This window comes from Triticum aestivum, chromosome 2B (genome assembly GCF_018294505.1).
Source record: "Triticum aestivum cultivar Chinese Spring chromosome 2B, IWGSC CS RefSeq v2.1, whole genome shotgun sequence".
Classification (NCBI taxonomy): Eukaryota; Viridiplantae; Streptophyta; class Magnoliopsida; order Poales; family Poaceae; genus Triticum; species Triticum aestivum.
Window position 1 is genome coordinate 226,928,481 of NC_057798.1, and position 27,870 is coordinate 226,956,350.

The 27,870-nt window shown below is 44.0% G+C and overlaps 2 long non-coding RNA genes across 2 annotated transcripts; one reads left to right on the plus strand and one right to left on the minus strand.

The window, feature by feature from the left end:
* The first annotated feature begins 17,563 nt into the window (after positions 1-17,563).
* On the plus strand, positions 17,564-18,976 carry LOC123041106 (uncharacterized). Its single transcript, XR_006418370.1, has 2 exons — positions 17,564-18,298; positions 18,667-18,976. It is a non-coding gene; the product is annotated as an uncharacterized lncRNA (long non-coding RNA).
* A 6,279-nt stretch (positions 18,977-25,255) lies between these two features.
* Positions 25,256-26,193, minus strand: LOC123041107 (uncharacterized). The gene is made up of 2 exons (XR_006418371.1): positions 25,911-26,193; positions 25,256-25,661 (listed from the first exon to the last, which is right to left on the minus strand). It is a non-coding gene; the product is annotated as an uncharacterized lncRNA (long non-coding RNA).
* Positions 26,194-27,870: the final 1,677 nt, after the last annotated feature.

Consider the following 27,870-nt stretch of genomic DNA (forward strand, 5'->3'; position numbering starts at 1 on the left):
AACCAAGTGTGGTTCCCTTTGTGATCCATGAATGATCACCGTTGTATCGAGGATACCGAGTTGTGGGATATTTGTGATGTTGTGTGAGAGTCAAGGGTAAAGGTCAAGCTCCTGGTGGTCATGTAATGACTACTGCAGTATTGTTTATACCAAGCTTGATTTGATCCTGAGATGATCGTGTGATGTCCGCGATGGTAAGTGATGCATGTGATGGTTATGAGGTAACCCGAGCAGAATAAGTGGTGCATGATAGTGTCATCATGTTGCATGCTAGTATCGTCAGATTCATATGTTCATGTCATGCTCATATTGTTCCACCTGTACCTTGTTCATGTTGTTATGATAATCTCATGTTAGTTCCTGCTTAACCTGTAATTGCCATGCTGTTGTTTGTCTTGATGCTTCTGGTTATTGTGAGCTTGCAAGTACATTCAATGTATTGACCTGGCGTGTCATGCCAGTTTGCAGTTCATGACGGATTTGATTGCTTGTTTGCTGTGGATTCCTTGTTTGCGAGCTAGGATAAGCGTTCCAGCCAGAGTCCCTGCGGAGTGGAGTTCACCACCATCGTCGTTGTTCTGCAGCTAGAAGTTATTCCACTGCTCCATGTTGTTATGCTGCTAGCATAGAGAAACCGTGGCAGGCGTAGTGTCGCCATGCCGATGTAACCCCTTGTACCCAATATAGATTGTAATAAAGAGTTGATTTGTTCTATGCTAAGCAGTGCCATATTCCAGAAGACTTCATCTCGATCTCTGGGCTGGAATATGGGTCGTTCCGGTTTCTCTTAGCCGGGATGCCACAGGCTTGGTATCAGAGCAGGTCTGGCTGTAGGATGCCCTAGCCCACGCGAATGTTAGAAAATGGTAGTATATACCCCAGCTGGTGTGTTGCACTTGATTGCTGCATTTGTTTGTTGCATAAAATGCACATAGATTATTAATTAGTTGCTAACTATCAGGACCCCGACTCAATGCCACATCGATCTGGCATGTAACACCTCATATCACTTTGCGGCCTCACGCATGGTATTCCCACGGGTGTCGCCTTACCTTTGCCCGGGACCATTTGCGCCTTTTGGCACACGTATATGATAGTGTCGCTAGCATCCATATGATAAGGAGCCCGGGCTGACATGGCTAGTCGTAAACCCAAAGTGGCACAACCTTATCGGGACAGGCATCCATGACCCAACATCGAACGTGTCGGTCATCAGCGAGTGAATCCAGGATGTAGCACTGGGCTAGCAGGACTCCGGTGAACCGGGCTGTAGCAGGCTAACAGGACTCCGGTATTCATCACGTGACATTTCCCCGAAGGGACAGACACATGAACGAAGAAGGACACATGCCGGCCAGCCTAAGTGTTTCGGAGCAGTAGCAAGCTACCATGGATCAGTAGAAGCACTAGGAGACATTTCCCGGTAAGAGAGGCTACTAAGGATAAACAACTAGATAGTCAGATCCCACACATACCAAGCATTTCAATAACATACACACAATATGCTCGATATGTGCAAATACAACATGGCATCACAACATGACTCTACAACTCAAGTATTTTATTCAATAGGCTCTGAGGAGCGAGATATTACAAACATGGGTCTCTCTACCCAGCATTCAGAGCATACAAGTCAAAGCATAAGAGGAAGCTTAACATGTCTGAGTACAGACATCTACTAATGAAAAAGGCTGACAAGCCTGACTATCTACCAGATCCTGCCGAGGGCACAAGATCGTAGCTGAGGTAACAAGCTAAATGTCAAAGTCCAAGCGGAACTACTAGCGAGACTGAAGTCTCTCTGCAAAACATAAAATAGGCAAATGTGAGTACAAATGTACCCATCAAGACTTACATCAGAACTATCTACATATGCATCATTATAAACAAAGGGATGGTGGGGTTTAACTACAGCAAGCCAGCTTTGACTCGGTGGCTATCCTGAACTACGACTGCAATGTAACTCTTTGAGGTGGCACACACGAGTCCACATATTCACCATATCAATACACCACTATGGATTCACTTCCGTCTCCCTACGAGAGCGCCATCCATAGCACTCACGCTTATCTTGCTTATTTTAGAGTATCCACTTTCACTTGTCTATGAACTGTACAGGCAACCCAGAAGTCCTTTACCACGGACACGGCTATTCGAATAGATAATGTTAACCCTGCAGGGGTGTACTTCTTCACACACGCTCTCGCCACTTACCGCCATGTACACGTCATGTATGTCGGCAACCTTCAAGCGGAAGCCTGGCGAGGGTGTCGGCCACGGCCTACCTAAACACTCAAGTCTCTCATCCAGGTTTATCGCCTATTCTGGTTCCATCCACAAGGAGATCCGACCGGGGTGTCGCTCACAGGCCCAAACGATGTGAGCAGGGTTCCCAAGCCCACCATCCGGATGCCACTTGGTACACCGTGCCACTGTGCCTAGTCTGTCCCAAGCCCACCTGTACCGGGTGCCACTTGGTAGACTACTAGCACTACCTACAAACACCAGAAACTAGTTGCAACTCCTGGACAGAGAACAAGGGTGATTAAGAAGCCGAGAGGGTCAATTAAGGATCCCAATGAGTGGTAGTAGCTGTTCATGGATCACAAACATAGAACTCAGTTCCTGAGGACGGTTTCAATGAGACAACCCACCATGTACTCCTACATGGCCTCTCACCGCTACCTTTACCAAATCGTGTTCACACATTTAGACCACACACATAAGGACATGTTCACACACCTCCTATTCATCCCCGATGAATCAGACCTGACTCAACTCTAAGCAGTAGCAGGCATGACAAACAAGCATGAATGACTAGGCACATCAGGGCTCAAACAACTCCTACTCATGCTAGTGGGTTTCATCTATTTACTGTGGCAATGACAGGTCATGCAGAGGAAAAGGGGTTCATCTACCACAGCATGTAACAGTTGAATCGTTGTTGTCCTAATGTAGTAAAAGAGAGCAGGAGCGAGAGAGTGGGATTATATTGGAATGAACAAAGGGGTTTTGCTTGCCTGGCACTTCTGAAGATAGTATAGTTCTTCATCGGTGTCATCGAACTCATCGTCGGAACCACGTCTACCGAGAGGGAACAATTACCGGCAATAGAGAAGGAACACAATAAATGCAATGCACAATATGATGCATGATCATGACATGGCAATATGTTGTGGTTTGAGCTAATGCAACAAAAAGTCATTTTGATTGAAGTGGAATTCAAAGCTACATCAAATTCCAACTCCAAAACTATTATCAAATTTGTCCTAATCATGTTTCATCCTAAAGAGTGAGGTTAACTTGCTCAAACATGCATGAAAACAGTAAAGATGGATAGATTGGATTTTTCTGATCATTTTTCATATATAAATTATTTTCATTCTGAGTTACGGTTGAATTTATATGAATTTTTGAAGTTTTGGATATTTTCTGAAGTTTCCAGGATTAATAAAAATCCAGAAAATCAATTATTGCATCAGCAGCACGTCGCTGTGACGTCAGAGGGTCAACTGGGCGGCCAGGGTCAAACCTGACACGTGGGACACATCAGTCAGTGGCTCAGGGATTAATTAAGGTTAAAACTAATCATAACCAAAACTAATAATGGCCTGGGACCCATATGTCAGTGAGAGAGGGGTTTAATTAGCGGGGTCATCAGTGACTAATGACGGCGCCATGTCACCAGCCACCGGAGTTAGACGTCGGCGACCTCAAGCCGCGGCGGAACGTCGTCGGATCGGTGCTACGGGTGGCAATGGGTCAAGCCAAGGGCACCAGGGGGTTGCCCTCGCTCGCCCGCATCCAGGGAGGCACCGGCTGGTCGCGGGGCGACCTGTAGCGGCGGCGGCGGCAAGTTTGACGGCGGCCGGAGTTCGGCCAGGTCCGGCTCGGTGCTAGGGTGCACGGGAGGGGAAACGGGTGGTGGAGTTGGCCTTCTGGGGAGCTCCTGAGCACAGGCCTGAGGTCGGACGCGAGCTGCGGTGGCTAGAGCGACGGCGGCGACATGGCCGGCGGCGGTGGGGTTTCGGCCTCGGTAGATAACCTAGCTACGGCGCGCGAACGATGAAACAGAGAGGGGGAAACGGACGGAGAGCTCACGTAGACCCTGTAGAGGTGGACGGCGAGCTTGAGGGAGGCCGGACGGCGACGGATTTGACGGCGGCGATCCGCGGCACCAACGAGGAAGACGACGTCGAGGGCAGCTCTGCAGGGCGTCCCGGCTTGCGTGCGTCGTTGGAGGGGTCGATGGGAAGTATGCGGAGCGGCTGGGCACGTCGAGGCATCGAAGGAAGCGCGGTGGCTGCGTCTACGGCGAACGGCAGCGAGGAGCTCGCTCGGTGGATCTCGGCAGAGAGGAAAAGAGGAGGGGATCGACACGGGATAGAGTGAGAGAGTTGGGCACGCGGCATGCGTGGCGTCGTCCGAGGGGTCCAGAGGGAGGCGGCAAGCAGGAGGTGGCCAGGGGCGCGTGCGTACGCGCATCGGCCACACGCGCATCCTCCTGGCAGAGGAGGAGGCGACAGGGAAGAAGGCGGTGGTGGGCTGGGCCAGCACAGGAGCTGGGCCCGTTTGTGGGCGCCAGGTAAGTCTCTGCTTCTTCTATTTTAATTTCTGTTTTTCTATTTTTCTGTAAGTTTGTGGCTTTATTAAAAATAGTTAGACACCTTCAAAAATCCTGAAAATAATCATAGGCTCTCTTTAGATTAATTCAAGCAGCCCACACTTATTTCCAGAATTATTTGAGCATTTAAAATATTTACTAGCATGTAAATGCCCAAATGCAAAGTACATATGATTTAATTCAGTGACCAAATATGTCATGGAAAAATGTGCAACACCTCTGGTTATGGTTTCTAGCATTTTCCAGAAATGATGAACATTTTTGAAAGCCATTTGGATTCACTGAAAATATTTTAGGTTGAACCTATTTGAATTCCATTTGGTACTAGGGTTTGGACATCCCCATTTCAAGTTTCTTTCAAAGTTTAAACATGATGCACACATGAAGTTAGCCTAGTGCAATGCCCGAAGTTAGGGATGTGACAACTCACCCCTACTAAACAAGAATCTCGTCCCGAGATTCAGGCGTAGCGTAAGATGAAGGGGAAGCACAACTAAGGCAATCTTCACGATCCAGGCTGCACTTCAAATGAACGTTGATTCAATCACCATCTTTGTCTTGTCGTCTTGCTCTGAGAACTCCATCTAACATGACAACGAGAGGAAAGGGAAAACTCCAGAAGAATCGATCTTCTCAAAGATCGAGCAACTCAGGATCAACTCATGGATTGAGGCATTGAAACATCTCTTGAGCTGACACACAAAACACACATTAAGAGGGATAGAAAAGATGACGGAGGTTCAATTTGGTAGGCAAAAATTCCACGCTGAAGTAGGATGGTGCATGGTTTCAAAGTAGCGAGGAGTTGAGTTGCCATGATACCATAACGGGGCACCTTGGGGAAGGTGACTCATAGAAATATCCCCTCAAGTGGCAAAAAGAATTACCTTTGATTCAGTGATCATTGAAACTCTTTATACCAGCTTAAGGCAAATTACAATCGATCATTTGGAGAAGTTCGAAAGAATGGCATACTCAGTTTGGAAAGGAAACTAGAGTTATAAGACAACTTGACAAACGGAAGGCACATTCCAATCGATACCGAGGATATAACCTAGTGTCTGAGCATGCCCTCAAGAACTTGAGAATTTCCATATTCATCAAGGTTTTACCAACATCCATGACAAGGATCCTGACAACACAACATACTACCATGATGAATACCCGTGGAAGATGCAGATGCAAAGGAAGATAACACCTTCTCAGATTTCACCTTAGCGAGGCCAAGGAAACAAAATCTGGATGATCCACCGAGAGACATTTAGCACTCCGCTTCTAATGTTCTCCTCGATGTGCTAGCATAACCCATTTATTGAAATGATTTGGTATCTATAACATCAAGTAAAAGGTCGGATTTCAGGAGCACAAAAATCCATAAGGAACAACTACGGAGGTAAATCCTGTGAAATCCTTATGGGGATGTGGCCAACTTCTTCAATCAACATACTACAATAACAGGTCTCCGGCTGGGTGTGTCAGCCACGACATCCACTTTACTAGGTTACACAGAGACCAATATTATAGTTCTTGGGAAATGTTCCAACCATCATATCTGCCTGAGATTCAGATCTGGTTGGTGTTAGGATATTCCAGACTCATCAAGTCTAGGAAGAAAAATGAAAGTTTGCAACACAAATCGACGAGATAATGTTGTGAGATTCTCGGGAAATGAGCTACGATAGGAAGCTCCAAAAGATGAGCTGGTTCTGCTACACACATGTGAACACGCTGTCCCAGACAAGCATGACCACACAGGAGTCTTATAATAAAATACTACCGAGTTCAGGTGGGGAACCATCAACAAGGATATCAAAGTCTCCACGCGTGGAAGTCCAAAGGATTAACCTTAGAACAGACTCCATTTTTCTTGAACAAGTCAATCAGTGGCTTGGTGTGCTAGGGATACATATAGAATGAAGGTTGCAAGTCTCCAAACCATAGAATACTTCACACGTATGCATGATTGACTTGGGATGGTTCCAGAGGAAGCAAAAGCAATCTTTCTCAGATCCACGGCGGCAACTTACATCAAATGTACGTGAATTAGAGGAAGTCAATTCTTTCATCCAACATATGCTTCATGAACGGGACATGAAGATAATGCTTATAGAAGTTTCCAACACTAGCTTAATGTTCAACAAAATCATGGAGGAGACAAGGATGTTGTCGATGGGCTCAACAACAATTCATCTAGATTCCCATGGAGATGGAATTCCATAACTATGTGAACAAGGTGATAGTATTGGTCAGACCCAAAAGATATAATGGTGTATGCTCGAGGAAAATCCATGAGTAAGACAACATTACGAACATCGTTGGTTCCGATTTGATTTGAGGATAGCCCACACTCAAATCAAAGTTTTGGCAAGACAATAGCTCCAACAACTGGTCACGAGGATCAATCGATGAAGATATCATCTTTCTTCAACACACATACAAGATATCCCTTGGAATGAAATAAGTCGGACAAGCTTTATCTTCCAACTCTCCAAGTCGTTGTTTAGCTTAACCAACTAGCTCAGGGTATCCAACAAAGATTCTTGGAGAAAGGGTGGTTTACAAGAACCAACTTGATCACGAGCTCAACATAACGGTCAGGGAACAACCTGGTAATACTTCCGAGAAGATATTTGGAAAATCACGAACCACCGGTATGTTACTAAGCTCGAGAACAACCTTGCTTCTTAGGCAAGACGATATGATCAAACAAGCAAGGATTAGCACTATCCTAACTTATTGATCGAAGAGTGCACCTAGAAATATTGAATAGATAGCACGATCAATCTTAGGATGATGATTCAATAACCAACACGCTAAGAATGAAATTATTGTCCATTAGCTACCAAGCAATGGGGTTGCTAGTAGTATTGATTTCACACATCATAGTTCACTTGTCGGCATTTCCGGTTACAATAACACGGAAACCAAGGAATTAACAATGATGGCAAGAAGCATTACTGCGTCAAGAATTCATAAGAGGTGGTGCAATTCTCATGACACTCTTGACATAAGATGGTAACACTCCAAGGTAGAGCAGAGCAGAAGCTGGATTGGCATTTCGATCTGTGGAACACAACTATTTTGACCCAATCCTATAAATGGATAAGGTACTGGAGTTTGTTTCTCCTAGTCATTCCGAATAGAATGGCTTGACGGACCACAAGAGTAATAGGCATCGATGAACGAATGCACGCATACTCTTGACTATCAATTGATAGACGAGGGCCAGAAAACAACTAAAGAGGGACAACTCAAAGGAACACATGATTTTCTAAGTTATGGATGCATGGATTAGCATGTCGAACCAAGTTCAACAGGTTTCTTCTGGATAACCCATGCAGAAAAGGTAGAACTGGCAGAGTCGCAATATAGAATGGAGAACCCATCGAGAGCGCTCCTGTTGTGATCTTTTGATCCAACAAACTTCTGCCATAAGTGGTTCATGGTATTTGGAAGAAGGGAATACCACAGACCTTGAGGACTATCGCAAAGGTTATTAATATCCTAAAGGAACTAGGAAACACTAACAACATGAAGTAAGGAGGGAAATCTCGGGTTCAGAAACCCAAGAGTAGAATACCTACTACTAAGTGGCATCACGGGATGCTTTCGAGAATGATGGCCAGAATCATCACACTGGGAACACAAAGCATGGCTGGATTACTAGGTGATACTCTTGACACCTAGGGTCATAATAATAACTCCAACATATATGTCGAGGCAATAGAGTACCTTAGCTCAGCAATTAGTGTGATTAACCTGGCCTAAAAGAACATTGAAACCAGAGTGAAAGGATTTTGCAAATGCATCAGACTATTAGAAACCTAGGATGACTCGGATAGCATAACGGCTGTAAATGCTCAAAAGATTTGAGACATCCTACAAAAATGGTGGCATAACCACTCGATCATCACAGTATCAAGATTCTGAGGCCAGCTATGAATACACGGAAATAGCAGGAACAGAACCAAGGCTTAAATCCAACAATCTTATGGGTCTACTGATTAGTAACACGTGATCCTGATAGAAAGAAGAGAAAGCCTAGTTTCTTAACCCCGTAGGAAGGATAAGATGACTCAGATCAGAAGGCCATAAGGTATAAGGATAAAAAGAGCCTTACGTTCCATCCCACAATCAATTCCCTTATATAACTAAAGAATTTCTAGACTCAACTTAGACCAGTTTGGCTTGGTAATCCTCCAGGCAGTCAAGCTCTGATACCAAAGCTGTCAGGACCCCGACTCAGTGCCACATCGATCTAGCATGTAACACCTCATATCACTTTGCAGCCTCACGCACAGTATTCCCATGGGTGTCGCCTTACCTTTGCCCGGGACCGTTTGCGCCTTTTGGCACACGTATATGATAGTGTCGCTAGCATCCATATGATAAGGAGCCCGGGCTGACACGGCTAGTCATAAACCCAAAGTGGCACAACCTTACAGGGACAGGCATCCATGACCCAACATCGAACGTGTCGGTCATCAGCGAGTGAATCCAGGCTGTAGCACTGGGCTAGCAGGACTCTGGTGAACCGGGCTGTAGCGGGCTAACAGGACTCCGGTATTCATCACGTGACATTTCCCCGAAGGGACAGACACAGGAACGAAGAAGGACACATGCCGGCCAGCCTAAGTGTTCCGGAGCAGTAACAAGCTACCATGGCTCAGTGGAAGCACTAGGAGACATTTCCCGGTAAGAGAGGCTACTAAGGATAAACAACTAGATAGTCAGATCCCACACATACCAAGCATTTCAATAACATACACACAATATGCTCGATATGTGCAAATACAACATGGCATCACAACATGACTCTACAACTCAAGTATTTTATTCAATAGGCTCCGAGGAGCGAGACATTACAAACATGGGTTTCTCTACCCAGCATTCTGAGCATACAAGTCAAAGCACAAGCGGAAGCTTAACATGTCTGAGTACAGACATCTACAAATGAAAAAGGCTGACAAGCCTGACTATCTACCAGATCCTACCGAGGGCACAAGATCGTAGCTGAGGTAACAAGCTAAACGTCGAAGTCCAAGCGGAACTACTAGCGAGACTGAAGTCTCTCTACAAAACATAAAATAGGCAAACGTGAGTACAAATGTACCTAGCAAGACTTACATCAGAACTATCTACATATGCATCATTATCAACAAAGGGGTGGTGGGGTTTAACTGCAGCAAGCCAGCTTTGACTCGGTGGCTATCCTGAACTACGACTCCAATGTAACTCTTTGAGGTGGCGCACACGAGTCCACATATTCACCATATCAATACACCACTATGGATTCGCTTCCGTCTCCCTACGAGAGCACCATCCATAGCACTCACTCTTATCTTGCGTATTTTAGAGTATCCACTTTCACTTGTCTATGAACTGTACAGGCAACCCAGAAGTCCTTTACCGCGGACACGGCTATTCGAATAGATAATGTTAACCCTGCAGGGGTGTACTTCTTCACACACGCTCTCGCCACTTACCGCCATGTACACGTCATCTATCTCGGCAACCTTCAAGCGGAAGCCTGGCGAGGGTGTCGGCCACGACCTACCTAAACACTCAAGTCTCTCGTCCAGGTTTATCGCCTATTCGGGTTCCATCCACAAGGTGATCCGGCCAGGGTGTTGCTCACGGCCCCAAACGATGTGAGCAGGGTTCCCAAGCCCACCATCCGGGTGCCACTTGGTACACCGTGCCACTGTGCCTAGTCTGTCCCAAGCCCACCTATACCGGGTGCCACTTGGTAGACTACTAGCACTACCTACAAACACCAGAAACTAGTTGCAACTCCTGGACAGAGAACAAGGGTGATTAAGAAGCCGAGAGGGTCAATTAAGGATCCCAATGAGTGGTAGTAGCTGTTCATGGATCACAAACACAGAACTCAGTTCCTGAGGACGGTTTCAAGGAGACAACCCACCATGTACTCCTACATGGCCTCTCACCGCTACCTTTACCAAATCGTGTTCACACATTTAGACCACACACATAAGGACATGTTCACACACCTCCTATTCATCCCCGATGAATCAGACCTGACTCAACTCTAAGCAGTAGCAGGCATGACAAACAAGCATGAATGACTAGGCACATCAGGGCTCAAACAACTCCTACTCATGCTAGTGGGTTTCATCTATTTACTGTGGCAATGACAGGTCATGCAGAGGAAAAGGGGTTCATCTACCGTAGCATGTAATAGTTGAATCATTGTTGTCCTAATGTAGTAAAAGAGAGCAGGAGTGAGAGAGTGGGATTATATCGGAATGAACAAAGGGGTTTTGCTTGCCTGGCACTTCTGAAGATAGTATAGTTCTTCATCGGTGTCATCGAACTCATCGTCGGAACCACGTCTACCGAGAGGGAACAATTACCGGCAATAGAGAAGGAACACAATAAATGCAATGCACAATATGATGCATGATCATGACATGGCAATATGTTGTGGTTTGAGCTAATGCAACAGAAAGTCATTTTGATTGAAGTGGAATTCAAAGCTACATCAAATTCCAACTCCAAAACTATTATCAAATTTGTCCTAATCATGTTTCATCCTAAAGAGTGAGGTTAACTTGCTCAAACATGCATGAAAACAGTACAGATGGATAGATTGAATTTTTCTGATCATTTTTCATATATAAATTATTTTCATTCTGAGTTATGGTTGAATGTATATGAATTTCTGAAGTTTTGGATTTTTTCTGAAGTTTCCAGGATTAATAAAAATCCAGAAAATCAATTATTGTATCAGCAGCACGTCGCTGTGATGTCAGCGGGTCAACTGGGCGGCCAGGGTCAAACCTGACACGTGGGACACATCAGTCAGTGGCTCAGGGATTAATTAAGGTTAAAACTAATCGTAACCAAGACTAATAATGGCCTGGGGCCCATATGTCAGTGAGAGAGGGGTTTAATTAGCGGGGTCATCAGTGGCTAATGACGGCGCCACGTCACCAGCCACCGGAGTTAGACGCCGGCGACCTCAAGCCACGGCGGAAGGTCGCCGGAGTGGCGCTACGTGCGCCAATGGGTCAAGCCAAGGGCACCAGGGGGTTGCCCTCGCTCGCCCGCATCTAGGGGAGGCGCCGGCTGGTCGCGGGACGATCTGTAGCGGCGACGGCGGCAAGTTGGACAGCGGCCGAAGTTCGGCCAGGTCCGGCTCGGTGCTAGGTTGCACGGGAGGGGAAACGGGTGGTGGAGTTGGCCTTCTGGGGAGCTCCTTGTTTTGAGTGAAAAGTAAAGAACGAGATAGTTTGAATGAAAGATGATCCATCAGTCTTTATTGATGATAGAAGTGGGGTATTTATACCTAGGAGGAAGTACACATGGTGCTTGGCGGTCAAGTAAACACATAGTTACTTGAGAGCCAAGGAATTACATAGTTGCCTTGAGAACCAAGGAAGTACATGGTTGCTTGAGAACCAAGCAACCTATCTAACAATTAACTTAATCCTAATTAGCTTAATTAATAAGCAACTATTCTATTCTTAACACTCCCCCTTGTACAACGCCTCTTCTTTGGTGCATCCATCATCTTGAAAAATTCTTTGAATAATCTTGAATGTCTCCTCCAAAAACGCTGTGGGAAAAATATGAGGACAATAGTGCAGATATGTTGCTAAAACTCCTTTAAACACAGTGGGAAAAAATAATAAGGAGAAAATGATGCAACATATAATGATTATTGTCTCTTGTTAACTCATATGAGAAAAACCTTTGAAGAAGGAGAAAAATCATTGATGAGTTTAGAGAACAATTAATATGTCTTGAGGACTTCCTTTAAAAACCCCAATAGGGAAAATAGAAAGTATGACGTATTATCTTTGATAAGATATTGCCTCATTAAAAAGCATTATGAGAAACTTTCATAGAAAACTCATAAGGGAAAAGAGTGCGATATGATATGCCATTGAAAACTCCTTTAAAACCCAGTGGGAAAAAAATAAGGAGAAAGTTTATGACATATAAGGGCACTTGTGTTTATATTGTCTCGTTAAAAACCTTTTATGAGAAACCATTAGGGAAAAACTCATGAAGGGAAAAAGAGTACAACATATGCAATCTTAAAATTGTTAACAGGTTATAGTTTTGGAGATTACTCCCCCTAAAGTTTGCAAATCTAGAGGATGTGTCCTACCAATTCCATTGACATGACCATGGCATTGTGAATAATCTGTAGGATTTTCACAATATTTTGTTTGCAAATTGTTTCCTCACTTTCTGTAATTCGTAAGGAGAAGTGATTTCAAGCAATGTGCTTTATGATATTGCTCTTCATATAACCTGTAGGTATTGAGTAACACAAGTGGTAGAATCTTGATAAAATCAAGTTATGTGATTCTGATGAATTTCAACCACATGATTTCGAGTGTGGTTAATCATTCTACTGAGCCATGCATATTTTGCAATGCTTTTAAAGAATGATAAGTGGAAATAGTCATTAAAGTATATTTAGACGACTTTCATGAGAAGACTATTATAGTGAATTTAGTCATTTGTATGGCATTGTTGGGATCAAATAAGGAGCCAATATCATTACATCATATTATGGTCATATTTTTATTTTCCTGATAGAATTTTCCAAGATTTATTGTGAGCTTGAGATATAAGCTAATATTTCTTATATCAACCATATACCTTTTGTTAGGGGTTGCACTCTGAACAAAGATAGCAAATATAGTGTCAGGCATGACGAAGTTTGCAATGATATGAGTGCATTAACATTAGTGAGATATAGAACTTCAGGTCCTGATATCACTTCATTATCACCCCTAGGTATGAATGGATTTGTACCCTATCAGGGGTACTATGACCATATTACATGTCTTTTATTGGTATGATATATCCACATTGAACTTCTCGTACATGTCTTGGATATATGTAGACTAGTATGTATTCTTGAGAGAATGCTCAAGTTGTAAGCTAAATTTGGTTAAATCCAAATTTCCCATCTAGAGATGATTATGTGTGTGTTTAGGTCCTGTATAAACATTGATGATGAGGTCATCAATATACACCGAGGTGATGAAAGGATATCAAATTTGGGATTCCTTTATTAAACACATAAACAATCATCATTAATCAAGTAATCCTTTTCAATAAGGAACTCATTTAGTCGGTAGTACCATATGATTTTCGACTATTTCAAGTCATTGAGTGACTTATGAAGTTTTACACAAAACTTGTTGCGATTTGCTTTTGGATTTGGAAGTATAAGCCCTTCAGAGACTTCAATAGAGACTTCCAAAATAAGTGACTCGTATGAGTATGTAGCCACTTCATCCATCAACTGCATGGATAATATTATTATTTTTATTGCCAATGATATTTAGTATCGAAACATAATTCCACTCATACCAAGAGGGTATGTTACATCGTAATCGATGTCGGGTCTTTGCGTGAACCCTTTTGCTACAAGCCTCGCTTTCTCACCACCTCATTGACTTTGTCTATGAATGAGAAGTTTTTCGTATTCCATGTGGAAGATACTTATGAGGAGTAGGTATTACTGCGGTAAATACCACTCGTTTGCAGAGCGGGTGCTATTCTTCATTACTTGCTTCCTTCTATGTGAACCAATATGAGTGCAAGAGGCACCTACCATGGATTTTGGTTCAGGGCCCAAAAGGTTTTAGAAATTTGAGAAGAAATATATGTCGACAAATGTAGTCTTTAGTTTATATGATTCTGATGGAGTCATTGAAGTTTGTGGATAAAATATTTATTCCTTTTTAACTCCTTGTGATTTCCTATAACAAATGAGTCAAGGTGTTTCGATGTCCCGAACCCAAAACATTTGTGCAAATTTATGTCGGGCTTTGGATGATGAGCATCCAGTGAGGTGTCCTTCAACTTGATGTTGAACTACATTTACTGGTTGAGGATTTGATTTCCTCTGTTTCCGCGGAAGAATATGAGAAATTGTATCTCGTCTTGTCAGATTTTCTCCCCCTCTTGCTCTCATTTGGGGAGAAGAGTGGTTTATCAGGTACCTCCACTCTTTCTAACACTTTACTGCAGGAAAATAGAATTTAGTAACACCTTGTTATCAGTAAATGTATGTGGCAGATTTGCAATGTGTTGCAAATATATGATTCTCTAAACTTCTAGTTTAGATTCTTTGAGTACGTGGATATAAGGATTGAATGTCAATAATGTTTCTAATTTTTTTTGACATTTCTTGTGGTACTTATCTCCCCCTAATGCCGAAAAATATCCTTATTGCTGATGCAATCAGTATACGGGTTATGAATAATTTTGATTGACGGATAAATTGTTATTCCTCACATAGATCCCTAATTTCCTGTGAGGGCCCATTGATGTATGCCGGAGTGGTGATATCGATATGTAACCGAATTATTGCATATGGGAAATACTTTGTAGATTTCCACATGATTACTACAAGGGGAAAGTAGTATGATATGCAGTTGGTATGATTTAGATCATACTTACGGTGTGTAAGGCCGTATGTGTCCAGCAAGAGGCTGGTAAATTTACAATTCTTTAAAAGTGGTCATGTAATTCATTTAACTCTCTTTGATAAGAAATTTAGCTAAACCATTCTGAGCATGTACATAAAGTACTTAATGCAAAAAAATGCTCATTGAATGAGTTCAACAACATTGTTCATTTGAATGGGTTTATAGATCCTGTTTTCAGGAGAATTTGCTCTTACTTTGATAAGTTGAGCAAAAAAAAATTAGTAAGATCATGCATGGTTGTGTGTGATAAGAGACACACTTAAAACATTTTATGAATGTGTATATGAGTACCATGAAGTATCTAAATTACCCCAGATAATGGTTAAGCAATCCAGACATATCATTTGAATGTGTTCAAGGAAGAATAAGTGTCCTGCTTAGAATTTTAAGGTGAGAGTGCCTTAAAACTTATTTCCCCTATGGCACATGCGGTGCACATAAAATCTGATGATTTGGGAAAATATGTAACTTGATAAGTTGTGACCAACAGAATTGTCAAATAATTTTCTAATCATCCCCAAACCAGGATGGCTAAGGCTATCAAGCCTAATATTTAATTCATTAATACTTAGAAAATCATTGTGTACGCAACAATATTGAGTACGAATTGAAACATACATACAAAATTGTCGAATATTGTATCCAATGGATATGATATTGGACATTTTACTACATGTAGTAGTACAAGTATATGCTAATAATATGTTGGGATAATTAGGAGATCACCCCAGGTCTCTGATATGTGCAAATGAGTTTATCCTCCATTTTCTGCATTAGATTGTGGTCCTCCTTCTCATGAAGATTATGACAACAATCCTTTACCAGAATCTGGTTGTTATTTGCAAATTTTCAAGTTTATCCCATTGAACTTATTGGCCTTATAACTTTGCGATGTGGTTCGACCATATGTTTGAGGGTTTGGTAATCATAGGTACAATAGTTATATAACCACACATTTGACAAACTTGAGAGTTGTCTTTTGATCATTTGAAAACGACAGATTCCTATTAAGAGATAATTCTATCTTTGGTTGTCTATGAGCCTCCACTTTTCTTCGAATTCCTCATGGTTTTCTTTTGTGACCACTAACTTGCATAGTATTCTCGGTACGAGCAAGAATTTCAAATAATGGTATAGCACCCGTTGGGTGAATCTGATGATTTTAAAAAAATTCATGTTTCTTCATCATAATAATGGTAGTACCATCATAAGAGGATGTAAAGTGTGTTAAGAGCATATGAAAATATTTGATCACGAGATCTCAACTTGAAGTTGATTAAGTGACAGAATTGTGAGCTGCGATAGACTTGAAGTCTTGAAAAACAAATGGGTAATCATTCACGATGTGCTCAAGGCATCATGTTTATGTTAAGGGAAATTTTTAGGGTGAATAAAAAGTCATCCATTGTGTACTTAGTATGAGAACTAAATGAAGTTGGGACACATAAAATGCATATGAGTGTTGCAACTTTAGAGTCACCGCCAAAAATATAGACGTTGCATGTTTGACATTTGTTAGTCACTGTGAAAGTATAACCATAATGTGATGTGGACATTGCAAAAGTGTTGAGACACTCAATCGTTGCCATAATTATGGGATCCATCTTGATGGATGGACAACACTATAATTATAAATAGTGACATAGGCTTTTCTGCCATGTATTTTACCAATGTAATAGAAGGTAATCGCTGGTATATGCAAATATTTGCATAGTTTTCCATCACATATTCAAGCAAAGTGAGGCTTGAATAGTTTGTGTTAGCACAAAAATACCATTTCGGCATATAACAAGTGTGCAAGAACAATATTTATTATGAGAGTAAAATATTTTAGTGAACAACAACAATAAATGCTTCGGATGAGCAAGTTTTAATTTGGCTGATGCCTTATAGCCATATGTGTAGACCTCAATTTTTATATAGGATAACATTTAAAGATAGCCACCGGATGCGGTGTAGATCTCGCAGTAATAGAAAACATAGTCTGACTTTTGTCAGTAGATGTCCATATCTCTATTACCTTATGTTATGCTATATATTTAAGAAAATCACTTTGAAGGTAATCATTTGTCAAAGTGACATGATGTAGACCTTGCAGTAATAGTGGATAGTCTGTAAAAATTTACAGTAGATGTCACTATTACCTTATGATATCTCGAGATAGTCACATATAATATTAATATTTGGAAGAGCACTTCGAAGGTAGTCATCTTGTTAAAATGACAAGACGTAGACCTCACAGTAGTGATGGATAATCTGCATATTATGCAGTAGATGCCACCAATACCTTGTGATTTACAAATAAAATTTGAGGTAGTCCCACACTATTATTTCGATTGCCAAAATAAAGTTGTTGCACATAATTACATGTTATAGAGATTGCATGAGGCAAACGGATTGAACATGTTACATTTTTTCTTCTTTTTCTACACTTTACAACAAGCACACTGGAGAATTAACTAAGTCTAAGTCTGAGGACTTAAAACTGTAAGTGTTAGAGACTGAACTGCATAAAATTAGATCTGAGGATCTAAACAGATAGTGTGTCTGTATTACTACTTGTTACGGCCTGAAACATGATTTCGAGAATCTCATGGGCACAGATGTAAAACACTGTAAAGCATGTGGCTGAACATGTGTTGTAGGTACTAACATGAGAATATAGAAAAACAGGAGGGCTGATTCGGAAAACCGCCAAAGGGATAAGGATAAGGTTGCCCCAATTTTCCTCCTGTGCGGTTGCTAATGGAGATAGTATTCAGATTTCAGAACGATGAACCAATCGATTCATAGTGCTCCAATTACGCAAGTACCGATGGCATCAATGCTATGGGGCTGCGTTAGCAGGTGTCATGCGCGCCCGCCGCTCGTCGCAAGCACCGCGTCGGAAAGCTGAGGCCGCTGCGCCTCGTTCAGGATGGAGCCGCCTCTGTGCGGCACGCCGGCGGGCGCTCAACTACTTGGTGGCCGGGTCGCGGGGAGCCGCGCCGACAGGCCGCGGCCACGCGCGTTTCCGTGGCTTGCGCTGCCTGGGGAAAGAGCGCCGCGCGCCGTAGCACAAGGAGCCGGACCAGGAGGGGTGCCTCACAACCACCGTCTCGGCTGTTGGTAAGGGAGTTGGCCGTTGGCCGGGTGTCTTGCACGTCGTGCACCGGTGCGACGTCGAGGCTGGGCTCTCCGCTGCCAGCAGGTACGTCGCCTGGATTGGAGGTTACTAGTATTTGTCTAAGAACAAAATTTGGAATAGTATCACCTGATGATCTAACGAATAAGATCAAGAGTTCTGGTCTTTAAGGCTGATTCGGGATGCTTGCTGTTTGTGACTTTATCTCTTGATCTTTGCGTTGTGCTTCCCGATCCTTGTTCGACTGTTTTTCCGCTCTTCCAATTATTGTTCTTCAGATGTGTGTTCGTCATGGCAGATGCAAGAAATTGTAAATTCTCAGGATTTTATGCTTTCTTCTCATGGTGGCCTTCTTACTCTTTGCATCTGCGATGAAAATGAATCTAAGATTGAGAAGGAACTGCCAATTTAATTGGTTGATGATTGATGGGCAGATCGTCGCAGAGGACGACGGGGTCGACGAAAAGAAGAAACGAGGAGAAGGTTGTTCCAGCGTATCCGGAGAAAGGAATTCATCGGAGTTCTTCGTCGAGGCTCTCGGCAGAGGCGTGCTGATAACGTGTTTTGAGTGAAAAGTAAAGAACGAGAGAGTTTGATTGAAAGATGATCCATCAGTCTTTATTGATGATAGAAGTGGGGTATTTATACCCAGGCGGAAGTATACATGGTGCTTGGCGGTCAAGTAAACACATAGTTACTTGAGAGCCAAGGAATTACATAGTTGCCTTGAGAACCAAGGAAGTACATGGTTTCTTGAGAACCAAACAACCTATCTAACAATTAACTTAATCCTAATTAGCTTAATTAATAAGCAACTATTCTATTCTTAACACTCCTGAGCACAGGCCTGAGGTCGGACGCGAGCTGCGGTGGCTAGAGCGACGAGGCGACATGGCCGGCGGCGGTGGGGTTTCGGCCTCGGTAGATAACCTAGCTACGGCGCGCGAACGATGAAACAGAGAGGGGGAAACGGACGGAGAGCTCACGTAGACCCTGTAGAGGTGGACGGCGAGCTTGAGGGAGGCCGGACGGCGACGGATTTGACGGCGGCGATCCGCGGCACCGACGAGGAAGACGACGTCGAGGGCAGCTCTGCAGGGCGTCCCGGCTTGCGTGGGTCGTTGGAGAGGTCGATGGCAAGTATGCGGAGCGGCTGGGCACGTCGAGGCGTCGAAGGAAGCGCGGTGGCTACGTCTACGGCGAACGGCAGCGAGGAGCTCACTCGGTGGATCTCGGCAGAGAGGAAAAGAGGAGGGGATCGACACGGGAGAGAGTGAGAGAGTTGGGCATGCGGCGTGCGTGGCATCGTCCGAGGGGTCCAGAGGGAGGCGGCAAGCAGGAGGTGGCCAGGGGCGCGTGCGTGCGCGCGTCGGCCACATGCGCATTCTCCTGGCAGAGGAGGAAGGCGACAGGGAAGAAGGCGGTGGTGGGCTGGGCTGCACAGCGCTGGGCCAGCACAGGAGCTGGGCCGGTTTGTGGGCGCCAGGTAAGTCTCTGCTTCTTCTATTTTAATTTCTGTTTTTCTATTTTTTTGTAAGTTTGTGGCTTTATTGAAAATAGTTAGACACCTTCAAAAATCCTGAAAATAATCATAGGCTCTGTTTAGATTAATTCAAACAGCCCACACTTATTTTCAGAATTATTTGAGCATTTAAAATATTTACTAGCATTTAAATGCCCAAATGCAAAGTACATATGATTTAATTCAGTGATCAAATATGTCATGAAAAAATGTGCAACACTTCTGGTTATTGTTTATAGCATTTTCCAGAAATGATGAACATTTTTCAAAGCCATTTGGATTCATTGAAAATATTTTTAGGTTGAACCTATTTGAATTCCATTTGGTACTAGGGTTTGGACATCACATTTCAAGTTTCTTTCAAAGTTTAAACATGATGCACACATGAAGTTAGCCTAGTGCAATGCCAGAAGTTAGGGATGTGACACTAACGGTTAATCTTGTGAGTGTATGTGGCATCGGTTTTAATCCACTACCTGCACCCTCTTTCTTAGCATGCCTGCACTTTGGTGTTCTGCGTCATCTCTGTCCCAGCAGAGTGATGCCCTGGTGCCGAGTGTTCCAGACACCATTTGCAGGAGTAATGCTCAGGTATCACGTTGATATTTTTTCGTCACCCACCCATATTACTTCGGTGATAGACTTGTGTCTATCCTGAATCATGCCCTCCATCTTGTCCCCTTGGCAACCTTTGCTAATCTTTGTTATCAGAAAAGGGCAATGCCATTAAGCCCAGTCATCCACCATTATCTTGCCCTGTCATTTCATTCTTTGGACGTGTACGATTCCCATTCGTACGCTTGATGATGATGTAGTCGTGACCGTTGTGTCTTGCTACTTGATCACCATGTCCGTCCTCGCCTCCGTATCCATCCAGTTGTGACCGGTGTTCAGCCAGCGCTTGGTGTAGCATTGGTTACACCAACTCCTTCCACACAGATTCACTTTCGTGCACACCATCACAACATATTAGACCGTAATACCAGAGTTTCTGCAAGATTTGTGTGATTAGGTGTGCATGCATATCATTGTTGTGAGTAGCAGTAAAATGTGACATTGCTTGATTGTTTATATTATTAGTATTCTTGTGTGCTTCTAGTCGTTTCTTTTGTTTTCTTTCTTTGGGCCTTTGGTGTTACATATTTCCCTGTGGGGACCCCGACTCATAAGTCGTCATCACCGAATGCACGTGTACAGTGATCCCAGAGATCAATGCTCAATGAACACATAGAAGCTAAATAACAAGAGGCTTACATCCATACATACCGTATTACACAAGTAGGACCATTATGGTCAAGTCTTGAGTATAACATTGCAGCGGAAATCTTCGTCGATAACTTGGACCCATGCCATCTGCCTTAACCCTACAGGCATTCTGACTGGGAGGCATCCTAGCTCGCATGTTCGTCATCGAAGTATTCTTCATCATATCCTGTTCTTTCATGCCTGGTCAATAAAATAACCAATGGCAAGCCAATGAGTACTTTGAATGTACTCGCAAGCAACCCATGTTTTGGTTCAAGGTACAACAATGCATGATATAGGTACATTTTTGCAGAAAGCTAGTTTTGAGTGCAATGACATGTTCAACAACTTGTAAGACATGCATCAGGAGAAATTCAAGTAACCATGAGGACAGGTTACAGATATCAACATAAATAGAGTGGGCACCAACCCAACTCAATCATGTCAAGTCCTTTGACTTGACCCAAGTAGATCTTCCCACTTATCCAAACACACACACTGGTTTGTAAACATGTGGACGTAGCCCAAGAGTGGTTACCAAACTGTCCTTAACCATGGACACGGCTATTCGAATAGTTTTACGCTCTGCAGAGGTTGCACACTTTACCCACAAGATCCGGGGAACTTTCGTGTCATCCACGACCCGCGGTACCTCAAGTACCCGGGGTAAGCACCTGATCACTATCTTTCCCTAGACGACACTAACAAGGAGTCCACTCGTTGTTCCGTATCCTCATGACACTACTAGAAATACCACTACTAATGGCGCACCTAATATGGCCATTAATGGCGCATCACTGGTGCGCCATTGATAGCACGCCATTAGTAATTTTTACTAATGGCGCACCAGCTGGTGCGCCATGAGTACCTGGTATACTAATGGCGCACCACCTGGGGCGCCATTAGTATATGCGAGGGTGCGCCATTAGTATGCCTCCCAGTTGGCATGTATACCCAGGTGCTTTGGCATACTAATGGCGCACCACCTCTGGATGCGCCATTAGTAACCGCAGCATACTAATGGCGCACTACCCGGTGATGCGCCATTAGTATGCACTGTCATACTAATGGCGCACTGTCGTGTGATGCGCCATTAGTATGAATATTAGGTTTTTTTTATTTTTTTATTTTCTGTTTTTTGCACAGGTTACAAAATGTATAATTTGACAAAATATAGACAGCACACATCAACAATAGATTCATCAAATACAATAGAAGATTAGTCTTTGAATACAATTCATCATATTAGTCTCCGAATACAATTCATCATATTAGTCTCCGAATTAAAAAGACCGAACAAAGATAGAACATTATATTACAAGTCTCGAGACCGCGAGTAGCGAGTTTGTCTTCGCATTACAAGTCGATATCGATCATCTAAACTACCATCACATAGAAGAGAGCTGCGGTCATCACGATGAAACTCGTCTTCATCCGGTTCCTCCAACGCTCCCTCCCCTCTCCCGCTAGATAGCGGGCGTATCTAGATTCGGCCTCGGCCCTAGTGGTGTACCCTTTGTAACTGTTACCGCTGAATCGGTGAACCTGTCTCCGACACTCCTCCCAGTCATCGTAGACTCCGGAAACCTTACCCTTCTACATGACATACGTCGGCATCACTATGCACTAGCCAAACGAAACGTTAGTACCAATTCACAGACAATACATAAGCAATATATAATTATGCAACAGAACGATCGGAAGAGAAAAGCAAGACATTAATAGCATCGATTACATCTAAGTTGAACGACTCTCAAAACCAAAGAGACATACTACAAGTTCATTAAAGTTTAATTACAACATGAGCCAATCGATGTTTCAGAACTAGACAACTCGACTCAAGGGACCGGAGCGTGGATGAAGCCGCCGTCTATCGTGGGAGTCATGAAAGAACGGGCGTTGTCATCCTGCATTTGTAGCATTGTGTCGATGTCACTGTTGGACGGTTGATTTCTGAGGTAGAACTGCCCCGAGGTACGAAGGACATCTTGATGGATGATTTCCGCAAACTCCGACTGGATGCGAAAGAATTCTTGTCGGAGGTCCGCGTCCTGGATTGCCGACACGCTCGTGGCCCAATCTTGGAGTTTACTCGGTAGCAGAAGTTGATGATGGTCCCGTACGATCGCCCGCATGTGATGGATGGCGTAGTAGGCACCCTTCTGACCGCCAGGCGGCTGCTTGACGCAGCAGAACGTCGTATTGTGGGAGAACACGTGCTTGCCGTACTTACGAATAGGCCTGGTGAAGGTGCCTCCAGATTGGGTGTAGCCGGGGAGAACATCATCAAGAACCTTCTTGACATTTGTGTAGTCTACGTTCGACTGACGGTCCGGGTCGAAATACGTGGCCATGGAATATTTGGGGCTTAGGAGGATGAGCGTGCAACGTGTGTCACTGTAGAAAACACGGAATGTTAAAAGAAAAACGATCGAAAAGTAAGAATTCATATGTTACGGGCCGGTTGAGGGGAGGACTTACTCGGGAAAGTAAGGCACGAGGAAGTTATCCTTATCTTGGTTTGCCAAAATGACGCCTTCGAGGTAAGAACTCGTGACTTGCCGGTCCCCAGCGCTGCCCAAGATCCTGGCACGCATGTAGAAGGGGTCGACTATCACGATGTCCGGGGTCTTGTCGCGAATGATCCGCATCTCCATACTCAGCGAAAATAGCCGAACGAAGGTGTAGTGCAGCGAATGAAGGTTAAACATAGCAAAGATGTCATCAAACCGCAGAACGATCGTACCCCCGATGTCGCCATCCACAAAGCCCTTGCCCTCTGGCACCTTGGCCACGAAAACCGGGTATGCCACATCCTTCTCTCTGAGACGCCGCTTCTCCAAAGAAAGAACACTGTTGTGCAGACTCCGCATAGCACCGGTTGCAGCATTGAGCATATTTGGTGGTAGCATCGCCCTACCCGCCACATGCACCCTCCTCGAGATATCCTGCGGTGAAGGTGGCCCGTCCTGAGCACGGATCGTACTCGGTGCCGGCTGGCTCGCACCCTTCTTAGTCTTTCTTTTGCGTGCCTTCTTCTTCTCCTGTAATGGGACCGAGTTCTGCTCACAGACCGCCTTCTTGAGTGTGTTGGGGCTGATAATATTTCGCACCTCGCCTATCTGAGGCTCGGTGAAGTCGGCAGCTAGAGGCGTCTCCTGAGAGCTGAACGCCTGACGGCGCCTGTTGCAACTTGGCTTCTCCGCGGTACGAGCTAGATCGCACACGTCTTTTGTTGGGTTTGGTTCTTGAGAAGGAGGCCCCATGAAGTCGCCATCGTACCCATGCTCGGCAAAGTACTGATCGACATTGCCAAATGTATCATCGTCGTCGTCGTCGTCGTTCTGATCCTGTGCCATATGCATGTTTGGATCCAGTGGCATAGGGATGTCCGGCACCGTTACGGCGGTCTTGCCATGGGGCCGACTTGGCGCCGGCACGACTGGCGGTGTTGTCTTTGGGGTGGTGTCCCCCGCCCCCAAACGAATCTGGATCTTTGGCCAAAGCAGGGGCCAGCTCAGGCAGGCGCTGAGGGTCATCACGTCATCATCGTCGGCCCCGACGGGTCGAATCGGAGGTAACAAGTCGTCGCAGCCTGGCAGCACCCGAACCAGTTGAACCCTAAACAAGTTGGGTGGCATCTGGGTACCGTGGAACAAGGGGTTGCCCGGTTGAACGATTTTGCCCTTGGCGACATCGACCAACTCGTTGTTCACGAAGTGGAGGAGAGTGCACGGAACGTCGGCGGCGCCCTACGAAAACATGTAGGGCGTCAGGGATGCCCAGTCAAAGGCAAGGAGATGAAGTCCTCGGCCGAGAGAGGCTTAATTAGTTACCGTGATGATGGCGTCGAGCTCGGCTAATGTCGAGGCACCGCCAACGGCGGGCGTGCAGTTGACGGAGCGGCCGCTTGCTGAAGAGGTGCCGGCCGGCGTACACCCGGGTGCATTAAGATCCCGTGCCGGTGTCGGAGACACCAATGCCGCCTCCGCCGGAGGCACCAATGGCCCCGCCATCGCATTATGCGAGTTGCTGGCCGTGAAGCTAGGAATCGGGGGCGGCCCCTGTTGGTCGCCTGCAATCCACGCACTCAACCCCGAGATCAAGGTAGGCACAAGGGCGGTGATCGTCGCTCCGAGTCGTTGTTCCACTTGCTCTTGGACAATCTCCGGAATCCGCGCCACCTGTGCCTTGAGTTCTTGAACCTCTCGCGCCTGGCTTTTGATATGTTGTGTTTCTGACATATCAGAATCGGATATCCAAAAGAAGAAACAATATAATTTCTAACAAATCATTAGCCTGTTTGCTTCAAAAATAACAGTTCCTGTTGAGATTCCTGGGATCCAATCCCAACCAGTCCATTTGATTAAAATGACTGGATTACTGGAATGAGAATACCAAAAGAACAAGATATAGTCTACAAAAAAAAAGAAAGAATACAGCCAATCCCCATCATTGTTTTCCCCTCTGGTTCAACAACCCTCTCACCATTTAAAGCAAAAATCTATATGGACCATCCATTCCTAGTTTGCATAAGTATCTAGTTTTAATTTACCTTCACAAGAGCACCAATAACACCCAAGCTGGTAAGCCTCAAGTACTCAAAAGGTCTTGTCTTGCTGGTAGTATTCAGGAACGGGTACAGGTACAGTGGGATGTGAGCTGCAAAGGAAAAAGAAGAAGACTTAATTATTAACCACTGCTAGTTAAGATTTACTTATTCTGTAAAGTCACCAAAATGAGGAAAGCTTTTTAACAATAAACAATGGAAATATTTAAGACTTGGCATAGAAACAGCAGCGCTCAGTACCATGGACAACCACCCTTACTTAAATAACAAGAACTGCACAAGTACATATGTACTCTTGCCATTGCGACTGAATTTAGAACAGTGCAATAACTGTAACCTACCTGGAGCAGTGCAGCAACAGTGCCAAAGGAGTGCCACAGCAGTGGAGCAAGGTCTTGAAAAATCTCTCGTTTCTGAAAGAGGAAACTGAGAAACAGATTAGACAATGAATTTTCACCTCCTGCATCCCAGATTTGCAGCCACACTTTAAATGTTAAAGTAAAATAGCTCTATGTATCAACTGTCCAGTTTGGAATATTGTCTTTGGAAAGTTGATGTTTCACTAAGAAAAGAAGGGTCTGTCTAGGACACATTTATGTCACGTCTAACCTTGTGTCCACTATGTTTGTGGTGTATTTTTTTGCCCCAGCTTTTTTTTTGTTCCTTGTTGCTGCGTTATTTGTGGGAGCTTAGATGTGACATCCTTAGAAAACATTTAGATGTGAATTAGACAAACTCAGAAAAGAATGACGATGCTTGCATTAGTGGCTCATACCATGGGTTCACACTTTTGGTAGATAAAGAAGTGACAGAAAAAAAATACTATACTAAGTAAACTTCATCACTTATCTAGATAATCTGCAGAAGTAGAACAGATTGTTTCTAACCTATAAATGTCTTCCTATATAGTTTAAATTGTTTAGATTTCCTAACACCACCTCCTGATAAGTTTGCAAAGTCATCAATAGGACAGGATTTCACAAAGTTCACACCCCCGCCCCCCTGTCCTTGAACAGGGTATCTCTACCTGTAAAGAGGCTATCCGGCATACATATCAAAGCAAAGGAAAGTAGATCCCTTCAACACTTGGATCAACAACAACTTATAATCCTTTCATGGAATCTCTCTAAAATTTATTCTTGTTCATACCCAGAATAGTTGGATCTTCAAGTCAGAAGCTTTGCATTTTAGTCCCCCTTTAACACAATTTACATAAATACATCACAAGGGACCTTTAATCTCCTAATGTTAGCAAAAACTGAAGTTTTATAGACCTTTTCCTTTTCCAACCTTGTAACTGTTTGTACATAATTGAAAAAAATACCATAGAACTGTTGTTCTACGGTCAGGGCCTCAAGAAAAAAAATTACACAATAAAGAAAAAAAAATCACATGAAGAGGTGCTTCCCACACCCTGCACTGGCTTCTCTCCCTCTCCCCACAGAAATAAAATACTCCAGTGTAAACCCAATTATCGGGAATTAAAATGCCGCTAAGTTATATAACCAAACCTCTTAAGAATAAACGAAACAGTAGGTGATAACATCAATGGTTGTTCTCTAGCGGTGGGCATCTTGCAATAAGAAATTCTAATTATTTGAAAACTAGCAGATAACACCGACGCTACTAATTGTGAGTTTCCATGGTGTGGGGTTCTTTTAGGTGCTTCTGAATGTTTGAATGGAGTTGAAACCTACTCCAGAAACTAAACTGCACATAACATTTTGTGCAGCTGTAGGTATATCTTGATGCAAGGTAGTCGACTTAGTCACTTGCAAATATCATTCTCAAGATGACTGATGAGACATAACAAATGTGAAAAGCCCCAGCAAAAAGGAAAAAAGGTATGTGACAATTGATTACTGCAAAATCTCATGATAAACCAAAATATTACACATGGTGCATTGTGAAACTAATATAAAGTTATCAAGCAGCAGACCGGTTTCTTCCATGACATGAAACAAGCGAACAATTCGATGGTGTAACAAACAAACAATTCGGATACAGGTAAAACTTGCCCTGCACTCCATTAAACTCCAGAATTATGCCTGCAGTCTGCAGATCACAACAACTAAATTACCAAACACCACAAGCAAGTCATAGAATCGCCCTAAGGAGATCGGAGAGCAACATTTCCATACCAAGCACGGATCAAAGGATCTATACCCTATAACCTTAGATCACCACGTGCGCGGGTGGGGTTAGGGTTACCTCCTCGTAGAGAGGCAGGGGTCGAGGCGGCGTCGGGGCGGCGGGGCAGCGTCCGGGCGGCGGGGTCGGGGCGGCGTCCGGGCGGCGGGG